Below are 12,328 nucleotides of genomic sequence, written 5' to 3' on the forward strand. Positions count from 1 at the left end.
AATTTAGAATCCAAACTAGTGGGACTACTGCATGGTGGTCTCAAAACATTGATATTTGTTGGTATTGGTATCTAGTGGGCAGATAGGACTTGATTTCACACACACATGCCACCATTGTAAAGCCTATTCGGCTATCTCACGGCATCGTGCACTTCAGCCTTGTAAAGCCTCTTGGCTATTCCCAACATCATTGCCACAAGCCTTGTAATACAGATCAAATTTTATATATTGTAGTTCTATCTTCACCAACAGTTCAGAGATTTCACTTGGCATAGTTAGTGTATTTGCAGTTGCTTCATACAGAGATTTTCACGACACTTTTGAGTACATTTCTTACACCATGTTGACTAGCAACCTCAATCTAGAGGCATCTGCTAAGTTAGACAACTCCAATTATGGTACATGGAAATACCGAATGGAGACCATTCTTGTACTTCAGGACAAATGGGAGTATGTCGATGGTTCTACACCTAGACCATTGGACAATCCAGCCACCAGGAGCTCTACTCCATCTGTTGTCACAGCACCAGCAATAGGATCTACATCGGGATCTACAGCTACACAAATAGTTTTTGCACTAGTAGCAGATCCTGCCATTGCCCAAGCTCTCAAGCAGAATGGGATAAGAAAGACAAGTATGCCTATCATTTGATCAAGCAAAATGTGCAAGATGTCATGCTAGGACAGCTCAATACAGTCAAGACATCGAAAGAAGCATGGGATATGTTTGCAGCTCTCTACGAGTCCAAGAACACATCTAGGATTCTCACCTTGAGAAACCATATCAACCAGAGTTTTCGCAACAGTAGTGAAACCGGTCATGCTTATGTACTCCACATAAAAGACTACAACAATCAACTTGCAACAGTAGGAGAGACTATGAACCCTGCAAAAATGGTTCAAGTCATTCTGAATGGACTAGGAGAGGGATACGAGAATCTACTCTAGAGTATTGCCATCCATCGGCAAATTCCGACAATAGAAGAACTTCAGTCAGTCCTACTTGGTGAAGAACTCAGGACTCAAGCTATTCAAGCACGTAAAGGTCATTCTAATGATCAGGCATTCACAGCTTTAGACAGAAGTAGAGGCAGAGGTAGATCATATCAGAAAAGTGGTCATCATCAGCAACAAAATCAAAGTCAGAATCAACATCAACATCATCCTCAACAACATTAGAATCAGCAAAGAGGAAATCATTCCAATCAAGGAAGATTCCAAGGACAAGGGAATGCATCCACCAATGTGTCAAACATTCAGTGCAACTACTGTCACAAGTTTGGACACTATGAAAAAAATTGCCGCAAGAAGCAATATGATCAAGGTGGTCAATCCAGCAGTAATCGAGGGAATTCTCGAGGTAGAGGAAATCATCATGGTGGACATTCTAGTCATAGTCATTTTGCAAATGAACATGGTAATATGTTTCTTGCAAGCGAGGAATTGCATCAAATTGATATAGTGTACCTAGACACTGATTTCAATCCCAAAGAGGATTACAGCTATCAAGTTGCCATGTCAGCTCAACCGCAACAGATGCCACTATCTGCAAAATGGCACAAGAGATATGGTCATGTCAACTTCAAGTACTTGATAGATCTCAGGAATCAGAATATGGCAATTGGGATTCCCAAGCTACAATTTCTTGGAAAAGTTTGTGAAGCACGCTGCTTCAACAAATAAAAGCGAACCAGCTTTGTCAGAAGTACCTCCCGTGCACGAGGTATTCTTGATTTAATTCATACACATGTATGGGTTTATGCCCAGACCCGCAGCATCAATGGTTCACTTTACTACTTGACTTTCATCGACGACTACAATAGATATTGCTGGGTCTACTTTCTAAAAGAGAAATCTGAAGTGTTTTCAAGATTTCAAGAATTCAAAGCCATGGTAGAAAACCAGACAGGCAGAAAGATCAAGGTCATGAGATCAGATAGAGGAGATGAATACATGTCTTCAGCATTCATGAACTTTTGCAAAAATCACGGCATTCGAAGACAATTCACATGTGCAGATACTCCTCAGTAGAATGCAAGAGCTGAAAGGAAGAATGGGACTTTAGCAAACAGTGCTAGAGCAATGCTTAGTGAAAAGCATCTTCCGAATTAGTATTGGGCAAAAGCAATAGCTATAGCAAACTACTTGCTTAATCGCCTTCCTACTGAACCAATACAGGATATGACTCCTTATGAAGCATTCACTCGACACAAGCCACACATTGGGCATCTCCGCATATTTGGTTGCATAGCATATGCCCACATACATGATGATCATTGCAAGAAATTGGATGCGAAGTCACACAAATGCATCATGGTTGGCTACAATGAAGAAAGCAAAGCACACAAATTGTATGATCCCATCAACCGCAAAGTCATTATCTCCAGAGATGTAATCTTTGATGAGGAATTAGAATGGAAAACCTCACCTACACAGGAGATAGACGCATCGACTTCACAGTCATCTATAGAACAGGTTGATGAAGAAGAGCAAGAATTGCCAGCAACACCCCAAGTAGAGCCACAGTAGCTCAGATGGTCTACTAGGGAAAGAAGACCTCCATCCAGATTGATATATGCTCAAAAAGGCATAGCAATTTAGGTGGAAACCACCAACTATGCTCTTACGACTACCATCATGGCTACAGAAGAGCCAGTGTACTTCGAAGACACAGTAGACAAGCCGGAATGGCAAACTGCTATGAATGAAGAAATGGATGCTTTGTATAAGAATAATACTTGGGAATTATGCGACCTTCCACCAGGAAAGAAGGCCATAGCAAACAAATGGGTATACAAAGTGAAGTACAATCCAAATGGAAGTATTCAGAGATACAAAGCCAGATTAGTTGCAAAAGGATTTGCACAACAATATGGTCAGGACTATGATGAGACTTATGCTCTAGTAGCAAAGATGGATTCCATACGGTTCTTGATATCACTAACGACACTCACCAGATGGAATGTGTATCAGCTCAATGTCATTAATGCATTTCTCAATGGTTCTCTAGACGAGGAAGTCTACATGCAACATCCAGCAGGTTATGTTGAACTAGGAAAGGAAAATAAGGTTTGCCATCTCAAGAAAAGTATCTACGGCTTAAAACAAGCACCCAGAAGTTGGTACAGCAGAATCGACAAGTATTTTGCTGATTTGGGATACGTTAAGTCCAATGCAGATCTTACTCTCTACTACAAAGTTGATAGCTTCATCAGAAAACTGAAACAAGACTTATCTACAGAGTTCGACATGAAAGATCTTGGATTTATGCACTATTGTCTTGGAATTGAGTTCTGGAGAGATTCAGATAGCACATTCATGAGTCAGCTCAAGTATGTTGACAGTCTCCTGAAGAAGTTTCATATGGCAGATTGCAAGATTGCAACCACTCCTATGGAATAGAGTTTGAAACTTACTAAATATTCAGAAAAGCCTACAGTCAATGACAGATACTACAGGCAGTTCATCGGATCTCTTATATATCTGACAATCACACGGCTAGATATTTGTTATGCAGTAAGCTCACTAGCACAGTTTATGGCAAATCCAAAACAATCTCATTGGAATGCAGCCAAAAGAGTCTTGAGATACATAAGAGGTACAAGATAGTTTGGGATAGAATACAAAGGAAGTCATCCACGGTTGCATGGATACTGTGAAAGTGACTATGCTGGAGATCATGAGACCAGGAGATCGACACAGGGATATGCATTTTTCCTTGGTCAAGGTGCTATATCATGGTTGTCAAACAAACAACCAACTGTTTCTTTGTCTTCGACTGAAGCAGAATATAGAGCACTCACTACAGGTGCATGTGAGGCTATATGGCTCAGAAGACTATTGTCAGAAACAGATTACTTTGATGAGTCAAAGCCAACAACAATATACTGTGATAATCAATCGGCTCAAGCATTGGCCAAAAATCCAGTATATCACTCCAGGACAAAGCACATTGATGTCAGAGAGCACTTCATCAGAGAAAGAGTGTTACTTGGTGACATCACCCTGCAGCATTGTGATAGCAAAGAAAATGTTGCAGACATCTTTACCAAACCACTCGGTAAAGAGCTATTCGAGCAACACCGACTAGCTCTTGGTTTGATGCAGAGGAAGGACATTCCCATTAAAGGGGTGTGATGGAATGTAATGCTCAGTCCTTCTTCGATTCCCCCGAATCATCATCTTGAGGGAAGGCCTACTTCATGATGTTGATCTTGAGGGAAGGTGTTGAGAGTTCACGCTCAACATCATGTGATCATGTGTGCATAGCACCATCACGTGATCATATGTGCATAGCACTAACCTTATAGAGTGCTATAAAGGAAAGGGTTAGATCCCCTAACCCTAACCCTAAAAGGGTTTGTATATATTCTATTTTTTCAACTAATTCTAGTGTACAGTTAGTCATTTGTGGTGTGCTCTCTAGCTATGCCCTCTCTCCTCATCTCCACTCTTCTCCTCTCCCCTCTTCATATTTTGTCATCTGCAACTTACCCCCACCCTGCAAATGCCCTGCAACCCACACGCACCTTGACGTGACCTTGCACAGACTTGGGTTTGCCATTGTCATCTTTTAGGTAAGTTGTCTTCTATTCTTTGCTTGCCTCACAAGCTAGCTTCTCTCTATTTTGGTTTGGAATTGTCGTCTTTCACTGATCGTCACCATGGCAACATGCAGCTCACCATGGCTTACAAGAGAAGCAAACAGAGGTTGTGAGATAGAAAAGCTGAAAAACTTGGTTATGGCGCAAGGAATAGAAGACTCCTTGTAGAGCAGCACAATAGGAAGCAATTGTTGCAGATGCACGCATTTGATCATTGCCATCAGAGCAAAGAAAATGAGTAGTAATGTCACGATTGGTGGTAGCATTCGAGGAAGCAACATCACGCCATTTAGGTAAATACTAGTCTCGAGTCTTCACAAGCTTTAGCCTACACCCTAAAGCTCATAGAGTGACAACCCTACCAACACCTTGTATTTTTGTGACAAAACGTCACCACTATGCAATGACTTCTGCACTGAAGCTGTCCCTCCTTTTCTTGCATCTATTGAAGCCCATAGACTACTTGAATCGGGATGATCAGGCATTGCTTCCACTCTTTGTGCATCTCTCAAGAGTTTCTCCAAATAACAAGGACATTTGTAGAAAGCAGACGGGATGCAAGATGTTTAATGAGCACATCATAACATGCTTGATACAACGCAGGTCAGTGGTTGCATAAACCATCCCGATGGTTGTTTGTGATAGAGCTTTGGGATAGTCTACTTGTTTCATTTCTTGAAACAATGCAAGTCAGTGGTTGCCTAAACCAGCCCTGTGGTTGTTTGTGATTGACCTTTGGGATAGTTTACTAGGTTGGCCTGGATTTAATGTGATTATCCTAAGCCCACTGGGTGGTTGGAATATCATGCAACCGTGTGTCTGGTTCAGCTCAAACACCAAAACTAGGCTGGCTTTAACGTGATTGTGCTAAACAAGCTCGGTGGTTGGAACATCATGCAATCCTGGTTGGGTTAGCTCAAACACCAGTTACATGATTATCCTAAACCAACTCGGTGGTTGGAATATTATGCAACTGTGTGGTTGGTTCAGCTCAAACACCAGAACCAGATTGGCTTAGACTTAATGTGATTGTCCTAAACTAGGTCAGTGGTTGGAACATCATGCAATCGTGGTTGGATTAGCTCAAACACCAATTATGTGATTGTCCTAAACCCATTGGGTGGTTGAAATATAATGCAACCGTGTGGCTGGTTTAGCTCAAACACCAGAACCAAGCTGGCTTGGACTTGATGTGATTGTCCTAATCTAGCTCAGTGGTTGGAACATCATGCAATCATGATTGGGTCAGCTCAAACACCAGTTAAGGCTAGAGGAGGTAGGCACTAGCAACAAAATGCATTTTTCTTGGCTTAGGATTAACAGCAAACCCCATAAAATATAACATTTAGTAAATCCCAAATAACCACCACGCTTGTTTCGGTAAATCCCAATCAATAAATCCCAAACAAGGAAAAATGTAAATTCCAAACAAGGGAAAATGTAAATCCCAAACAGTATACTAATCCCAAACAACCACTAAGCTTGTTTTAGTGACAATGATTGTGCACGAGGGAACCATCTAATTCATAGGTTCAGATTAGCATTCAGTCGGAATCAAACTGTAATAACAATGATTGTGCATGAGGGACCATCTAATTCATAGGCTTAGATTAGTATTGAGCTAGAATCAGGCTGTAATAACAATGACTTTGCATCTAGTTCGCAAGCTTAGATTAGCATTCAGTTAGTTTATCAGGCTGTAATAATAATAGTTTAGAATGAGAACTAGCATCCAGCAAGTGGATTGTGTGCCCTTAGTAGTTATAGGCACCCAGAGTCGCACAACTGACATAAGAAATGAAGGGGAAAAGAGTGGGAGGGCGGCAAGTCTAGCTATATAAATCCCTTAAGGGTAGAGAAACAATTCACCACACCTAGGAAAATTTCTCTCCTAGCCCCTTCCATGCTCTCCCCAAGCCCCCTTCTACCCCTATGATGAATCTTCAACTGCAACCTTGATGCCCCTTCATAATGCTGTCCAATTCATGGGATCCATTGTTTGCCTCGGCTCTCCATCCTGCAACACTCCACCAACCACAGCCATGACCAAGGGAGTTGAAGGATGGGGAGCCAAGGGAAGCGAGGGGTCATCGTTGTTCTATCAGGCACTAGCAGAGAACTCACCTTGGTGATGAGACTCTTGTGATTGAGCACAACCTTCGACACTAGGGAAGGACAATGCAACTTGGTGATAAGATGAGAGCATGCATCAGTGTGTTGGAGCTCAATACTAGATTGAGTTCCTTGTCCACTATCAAATGTTGTGCTCGATCGAACTCACCACCAAGTTGAGTTCTCTCTGCCAGTGCCTTGAAAGAAGTTGCTATGACGAAGGCAATTCCTTGAAAGACTTGAAAGAAAAAGCTCATGACCAACCATGTTGTAGGATGGGGAGCCAAGGGAAACGAGTCGTCGTCATTCCATCAGGCACTGGGAGAGAACTCAACTTGGTGTTGAGCCTCTCATAATTGCACACAACCTTCAGCACTAGGGAAGGAACTCAACTTGGTGATCAACTCTAACACACTGAGAGCATATGTTAGTGTGCTGGAGCTCACCACCATAATGAGTTCCCTGTTCGCCTGTCGAATGTTGTGCTCGATTGAGCTCACCTCCAAGTTGAGTTTCCTCTTCCAGTGCCTTGAAAGAAGTTGCTATGAAAAAGGGTATTTCAATTACGAGGTGCTCGTATTCTCCCTTGCATATGAGGAGTTCTGGGTATAAATTATAAGAAAGTCCCACCTACGACAGCACTAGGAGGTGCTCGTATTGTCCCCTACATACAAGGCACCAGGTCAAAAGTGTAAGAAAGTGCTAACAAGGGCAAAATGTGACACCCAATCCTACTACAGTGGTGGTGTTGGCAAGTGCTAAAAGTGTTTAAACAAGTGTCACAAAGACAAAGTGCTAGCATCTTTGTATGTAATCTTTTTTGTTAAATGTTTACTTCAGATGTAATTCATTTTGTTTCAATTTCGATGTATTATCGCAAAAACTATCGAATGTAATTTCTTTTGTTTCAATTTCAATGTAGTACCATTATCGCCAAAACTATTGTTGTTGTTACTTTGGTAGTAAAAGTGGCTCTAAAGAAGAACAAATGGCATATTTCTGCCCTCATTTACATTTTACTGCAATCATAGGGATCGTTGCACAAGAAATTTTTGAAAAAACTGTTGTTACTGTAGTGAAAATGGTTCCAGTAACCAGCGTGGTGGTGCAAAGAAACTATATTAAATTGCAAATGTCTACATTTTCCTTAGCTTGGAACTGAAATAGCTCCAAGAATGTGTGCGATGGTTGAGAAATTATTGCACAAGGAGTAATACGACTAAAATATCTCCAAAATAACACTACTTTCCTTGGTTTAGAACTAAAATAGCTCCAACATCTAGTGCGATGGTTGCGGATATGGATCTTGAGGAGTCCCCTTTAGAGATTGACATGCCACAGTGGTCTTTGTGCCAACATGGTGGTCTCTCCATGCCAACATCATTGCTTGAACCAGTACAGTAGTCAAAGCAACAAAAGATTGTGTTGCACAGCGATAGATGGCAAAGCTGTGCAATGACAAGTAGCAAGGCAAACGTTTTGTGCTGTAGTCACTCCAACGTGTTGTGCTCGAACCAACACGCAATGAAAGATTGTGTTGCATAGTGACAGATGGCAAAGCTGCACAAGCAAACAAGGCAAGGCAAAGGTTGTGTGATGTAGAGGCAAAGCAACAGTCTCTATTCTCATGAGTAATGGTTCCATGTGTCGAGCTCTGCGCTATTGACCATGATAAGATTGTGTCTCATTATTATGCCAGTGTGCCTTCATGATGTCGGGAAAATTTCTAGCGAGAGCATGGGTCCGCACAAAATTCAAATATTTACCCAGAAGTGCATTGTGTCGCCACCCCAAAATTGCTCCAAAAATAGTTTCGCAATTGGCTACACCCAAGCAAATGTTGACCCAAATAGTGTCCCCACCTCCTAGGAGTTCCACCAAACTATCTACATGACCTTCCTTTCAACATCTTCCTCCTCTCAACCTCCTACTGTCAACCTCTTCCTCTTCTCAACCTCCTCTCATCTTCCTCCTCTCAATGTCCTCCTCCTCTCAACCTCTTTCTCCTCTCAATCTCCTCCTCTCAACTTCCTCTCGACCTCCTCCTCTTAGCCCTTCTTCTGACTCTTTCTACGTTGGTAAAGCACCCCCCTTCCCCTAGACCAAATCTAACACTTCAATCTTGTGTAGAGCACATTTTGAAGGATGACATTTTTTGATTGCTCAGAAGGGATGTGCAAGGGAGAGAGGTTAGGTGTTGTGAAAAGAATTGGGAGAGAGAGAGAGAGAGAGAGAGAGAGAGAGAGAGAGAGAGAGAGAGAGAGAGAGAGAGAGAACGAGGCATATGGATTCCTATGAGTGGACACAATAAAGATGTAGTTCTTTTAATTTAATATTCTTAAATTAAGTGGACAAAATAAAGATGTAATTCTTTTAATTTAATATTCTTAAATTAATGATTCTAATTATATATTAATGATTTGCTTAATTCAATTATCAGGATGCATGAGAAATTAATCATTCAGGTACATGAGATTTGGGTCCTTAGTGCTCTTGAAATGGATATGTAATTGTGTTATCATATTTTCAAGCCAATCACCTTCTACTGGAGAAATTGGGGAGGGAGTTCTCATAGGTGGAGTCATATGCCAAGTAGAGCTACAATATCTATGACAAGCAAATTCATGACCACAATGGGGCATCCTTGCAATGACTATTATTTCTTCTAAGTTTCTTCTATAGATCAAAACGTTATTGGAAAGGCACGTGGATGTAATAGCAATTTTCATTGAATGGAAGCATTGAACATCCATGTAAGTTGGCTAAACATAAGAAAAACCTCATGATGGGGAGCCAAGGGAAACAGGTTGGGGAGCCAAGGGAAACCATGTTGCAGGATGGGGAGCCAAGGGAAACGGGTCGTCATTGTTCTGTTAGGCACTGAGAGAACTCAACTTGGTGTTGAGCCTCTCGTAATTGCGCACAACCTTCAGCACTGGGGAAGGAAATCAACTTGGTGATTAGCTCCAACACATTGAGAGCATGCGTCAATGTGCTAGAGCTCACCACCATATTGAGTTCCATGTCCGCTGTCAAATGTTGTCCTCAATTGAGCTCACCTCCAGCTATGAAAAAGGTTATTTCAATTACGAGGTGCTCGTATTCTCCCCTGCATACGAGGAGTTCCGGGTCAAAATTGTAAGAAAGTCATACCTACAATAGCACTATGAGGTGCTCGTATTGTCCCTTGCATACAAGGCACCAGATCAAAAGTGTAAGAAAGTGCTAACAAGGGCAAAAATGTGACACCCAGTCTTGCCACAGTGGTGGTGTTGACAAGTGCTAAAAGTGTTTAAAGAAGTGTCATAAAGACAAAGTGCTAGCATCTTTGTATGTAATCTATTTTGTTAAATGTTTGCTTCAGATGTAATTTATTTTGTTTCAATTTCAATGTTATACTATTATTGCAAAAAGTATCAAATGTAATTTTTTTTGTTTCAATTTCAATTAAGTTCCATTATTGCCAAAACTATTGTTACTGTTACTTCGGTAGTGAAAGTGGCTCTAAAGAAGAACAAATGGCATATTTTTGCCCTCATTTACATTTTACTACAACCATAGGAATTTGTTGCACAAGAAATTGTTGAAAAAACTATTGTTACTATAGTGAAAATGGTTCCAATAACCAATGTTGTGGTTTAGAACTATAATAACTCCAATAACCAGCGCGGTGGTTGCAAGGAAACTATAGTAAATTGCAAATGTCTACCTTTTCCTTAGCTTGGAACTAAAATAGCTCCAAGAACATATGCAATGGTTGAGAAATTGTTGCACAAGGAGTAATATGACTAAAATATCTCCCAAATAACACTATTTTCCTTGGTTTAGAACTAAAATAGCTCCAACATTCAACACGGTGGTTGCGGATATAGACCTTGAGGGGTCCCCTTTAGAGATTGACATGCCACGGTGGTCTTCATACCAATGTGGTGTCTCTCCATGCCAACATCATTGCTTGAACCAGCACGGTGGTCAGCAAACATCTGATTTAATATACCAAGTAATGTTTTCTACAACCAAAGACATCTATATTTTGTTAAATGAAATTTGAGTGAATTTTCATGTTAATGCTTTCAAAGTGTACCACTTTAGGATAATTTTTGTATTTAGTTAGCTAGGCTAACTTTTTCTTATAATGTGAATCATTGATGAAGTGTACTAGATTGTGCATGGGTGGGAGTAGTTATTGGGTATTAGGTTGTCTATTAGATGAGGTATAGATGTAGGTGTTGGAAAAAAATGATGAGGCATGGATTCCTTTAGAATGTGATGTCAATAGAATGGGCATAGAGGCATGTGATGTTAAACACACGACCTCCCTCTCAACCTCTTCCTTCTCTCAACCTCCTATAGTCAACCTCTTCCTCATCTCAACCTCCTCTCAACCTCCTCTTAGCCTCCTCTCAACTTCCTCTTAGCCTCCCCCTCTCAACCATTCTTCCTGCTATCAACCTCTTCCTCTTTGTTAACGCTTATTTCCTCGTGTTCCCTCTTCCTCCATGGCCCTCGAGCGTCGCCATGCCTAGCGGGTAGCCTCATGCCTTGATTTCTTTTCTAGTTAATAGAATTGGTGTGGCTACTGGGATCAAAATCTCCATGGCTAGTGGCATAAAATTCGTTACTCCTACAGCTGGCTATAGTTCTGCCAGCACCTTTCGTGTGCGGTTCTCTACTTCTGCACCTCCAGTTTGCATGCCTTTTGCTCGTGGTTCCGTGCATCTGCGCATATTTTGGCTGGCAAATCTTTTGGTCATACCAGGCGCATCTGCAAAACTGCAACACCTCCATGCCCCTTGGTTGTAGCTGGCGCATCTGCGTGTTGCGGATAGATCACGACTGTTTTTCTGAGTTCCAACGTCTTCTGACACATCTGCGCTTCGCGAACAGATCACGACAGACTTTTTGGGCTTCTGCAAAAGATCTCGCACCCCTATCCTCTTCCTCCTTCTCTTTCTCTTCTCCTCTTCTCTCCTCTCTTTTTATTAAGGAGTGGGAACCCAAGACGTCCCCATTCACAAAAGGAAGACTTACCAATGGGCCAGCAAATAGGAAGTGATGCAAGTGTAATGATATTGCTTATATGGTGAAATCTCATGAATTGTAACTCTCTAATCGTAGGGACTTTACTCTTGCTATAAAAAGCAAAAGTACTTCATTTCATGTGCTCTATTCATATCTCATACTAGATCACAGATTTTGAACTTCACTCCTTGGATGCATGCCACACGAGGAGGGTGGATATTTATGTCACTTCTCGACGAGTTTAAGGATTTGGTGCTTGGTCCTCCGCTCATTACGGCTACCAATTGGTGAGATCTCTTTCTTGATCTTCGTGTTGATCTTCAACAACTGATTGTACAATGCATTGCTCAAGGAGACGATGGGTGGGATGATACATCGTGGATGATTCAAGGGGAAGAACTAGTGATACACTCGGAGGACTTTGATTTCAATTCTACTCATTGTGCGGTGATCGAGCTACTTGCTGCATCGGAGGTAATTAAAAGGGTGACATTCTTTGAAGGGTGGGATGTTTCCCAAGCTTGGGGGAAGATTTGGCGCATCTGCTTATTAATTCCTGTGGATAAGCTCGTCTTGAATGATTTCTTCTT

Source organism: Dipteris shenzhenensis, chromosome 5 (genome assembly GCF_047967505.1).
Source record: "Dipteris shenzhenensis isolate YYH24624 ecotype China chromosome 5, Dip_SZ_1.0, whole genome shotgun sequence".
In the NCBI taxonomy this organism is placed as follows: Eukaryota; Viridiplantae; Streptophyta; class Polypodiopsida; order Gleicheniales; family Dipteridaceae; genus Dipteris; species Dipteris shenzhenensis.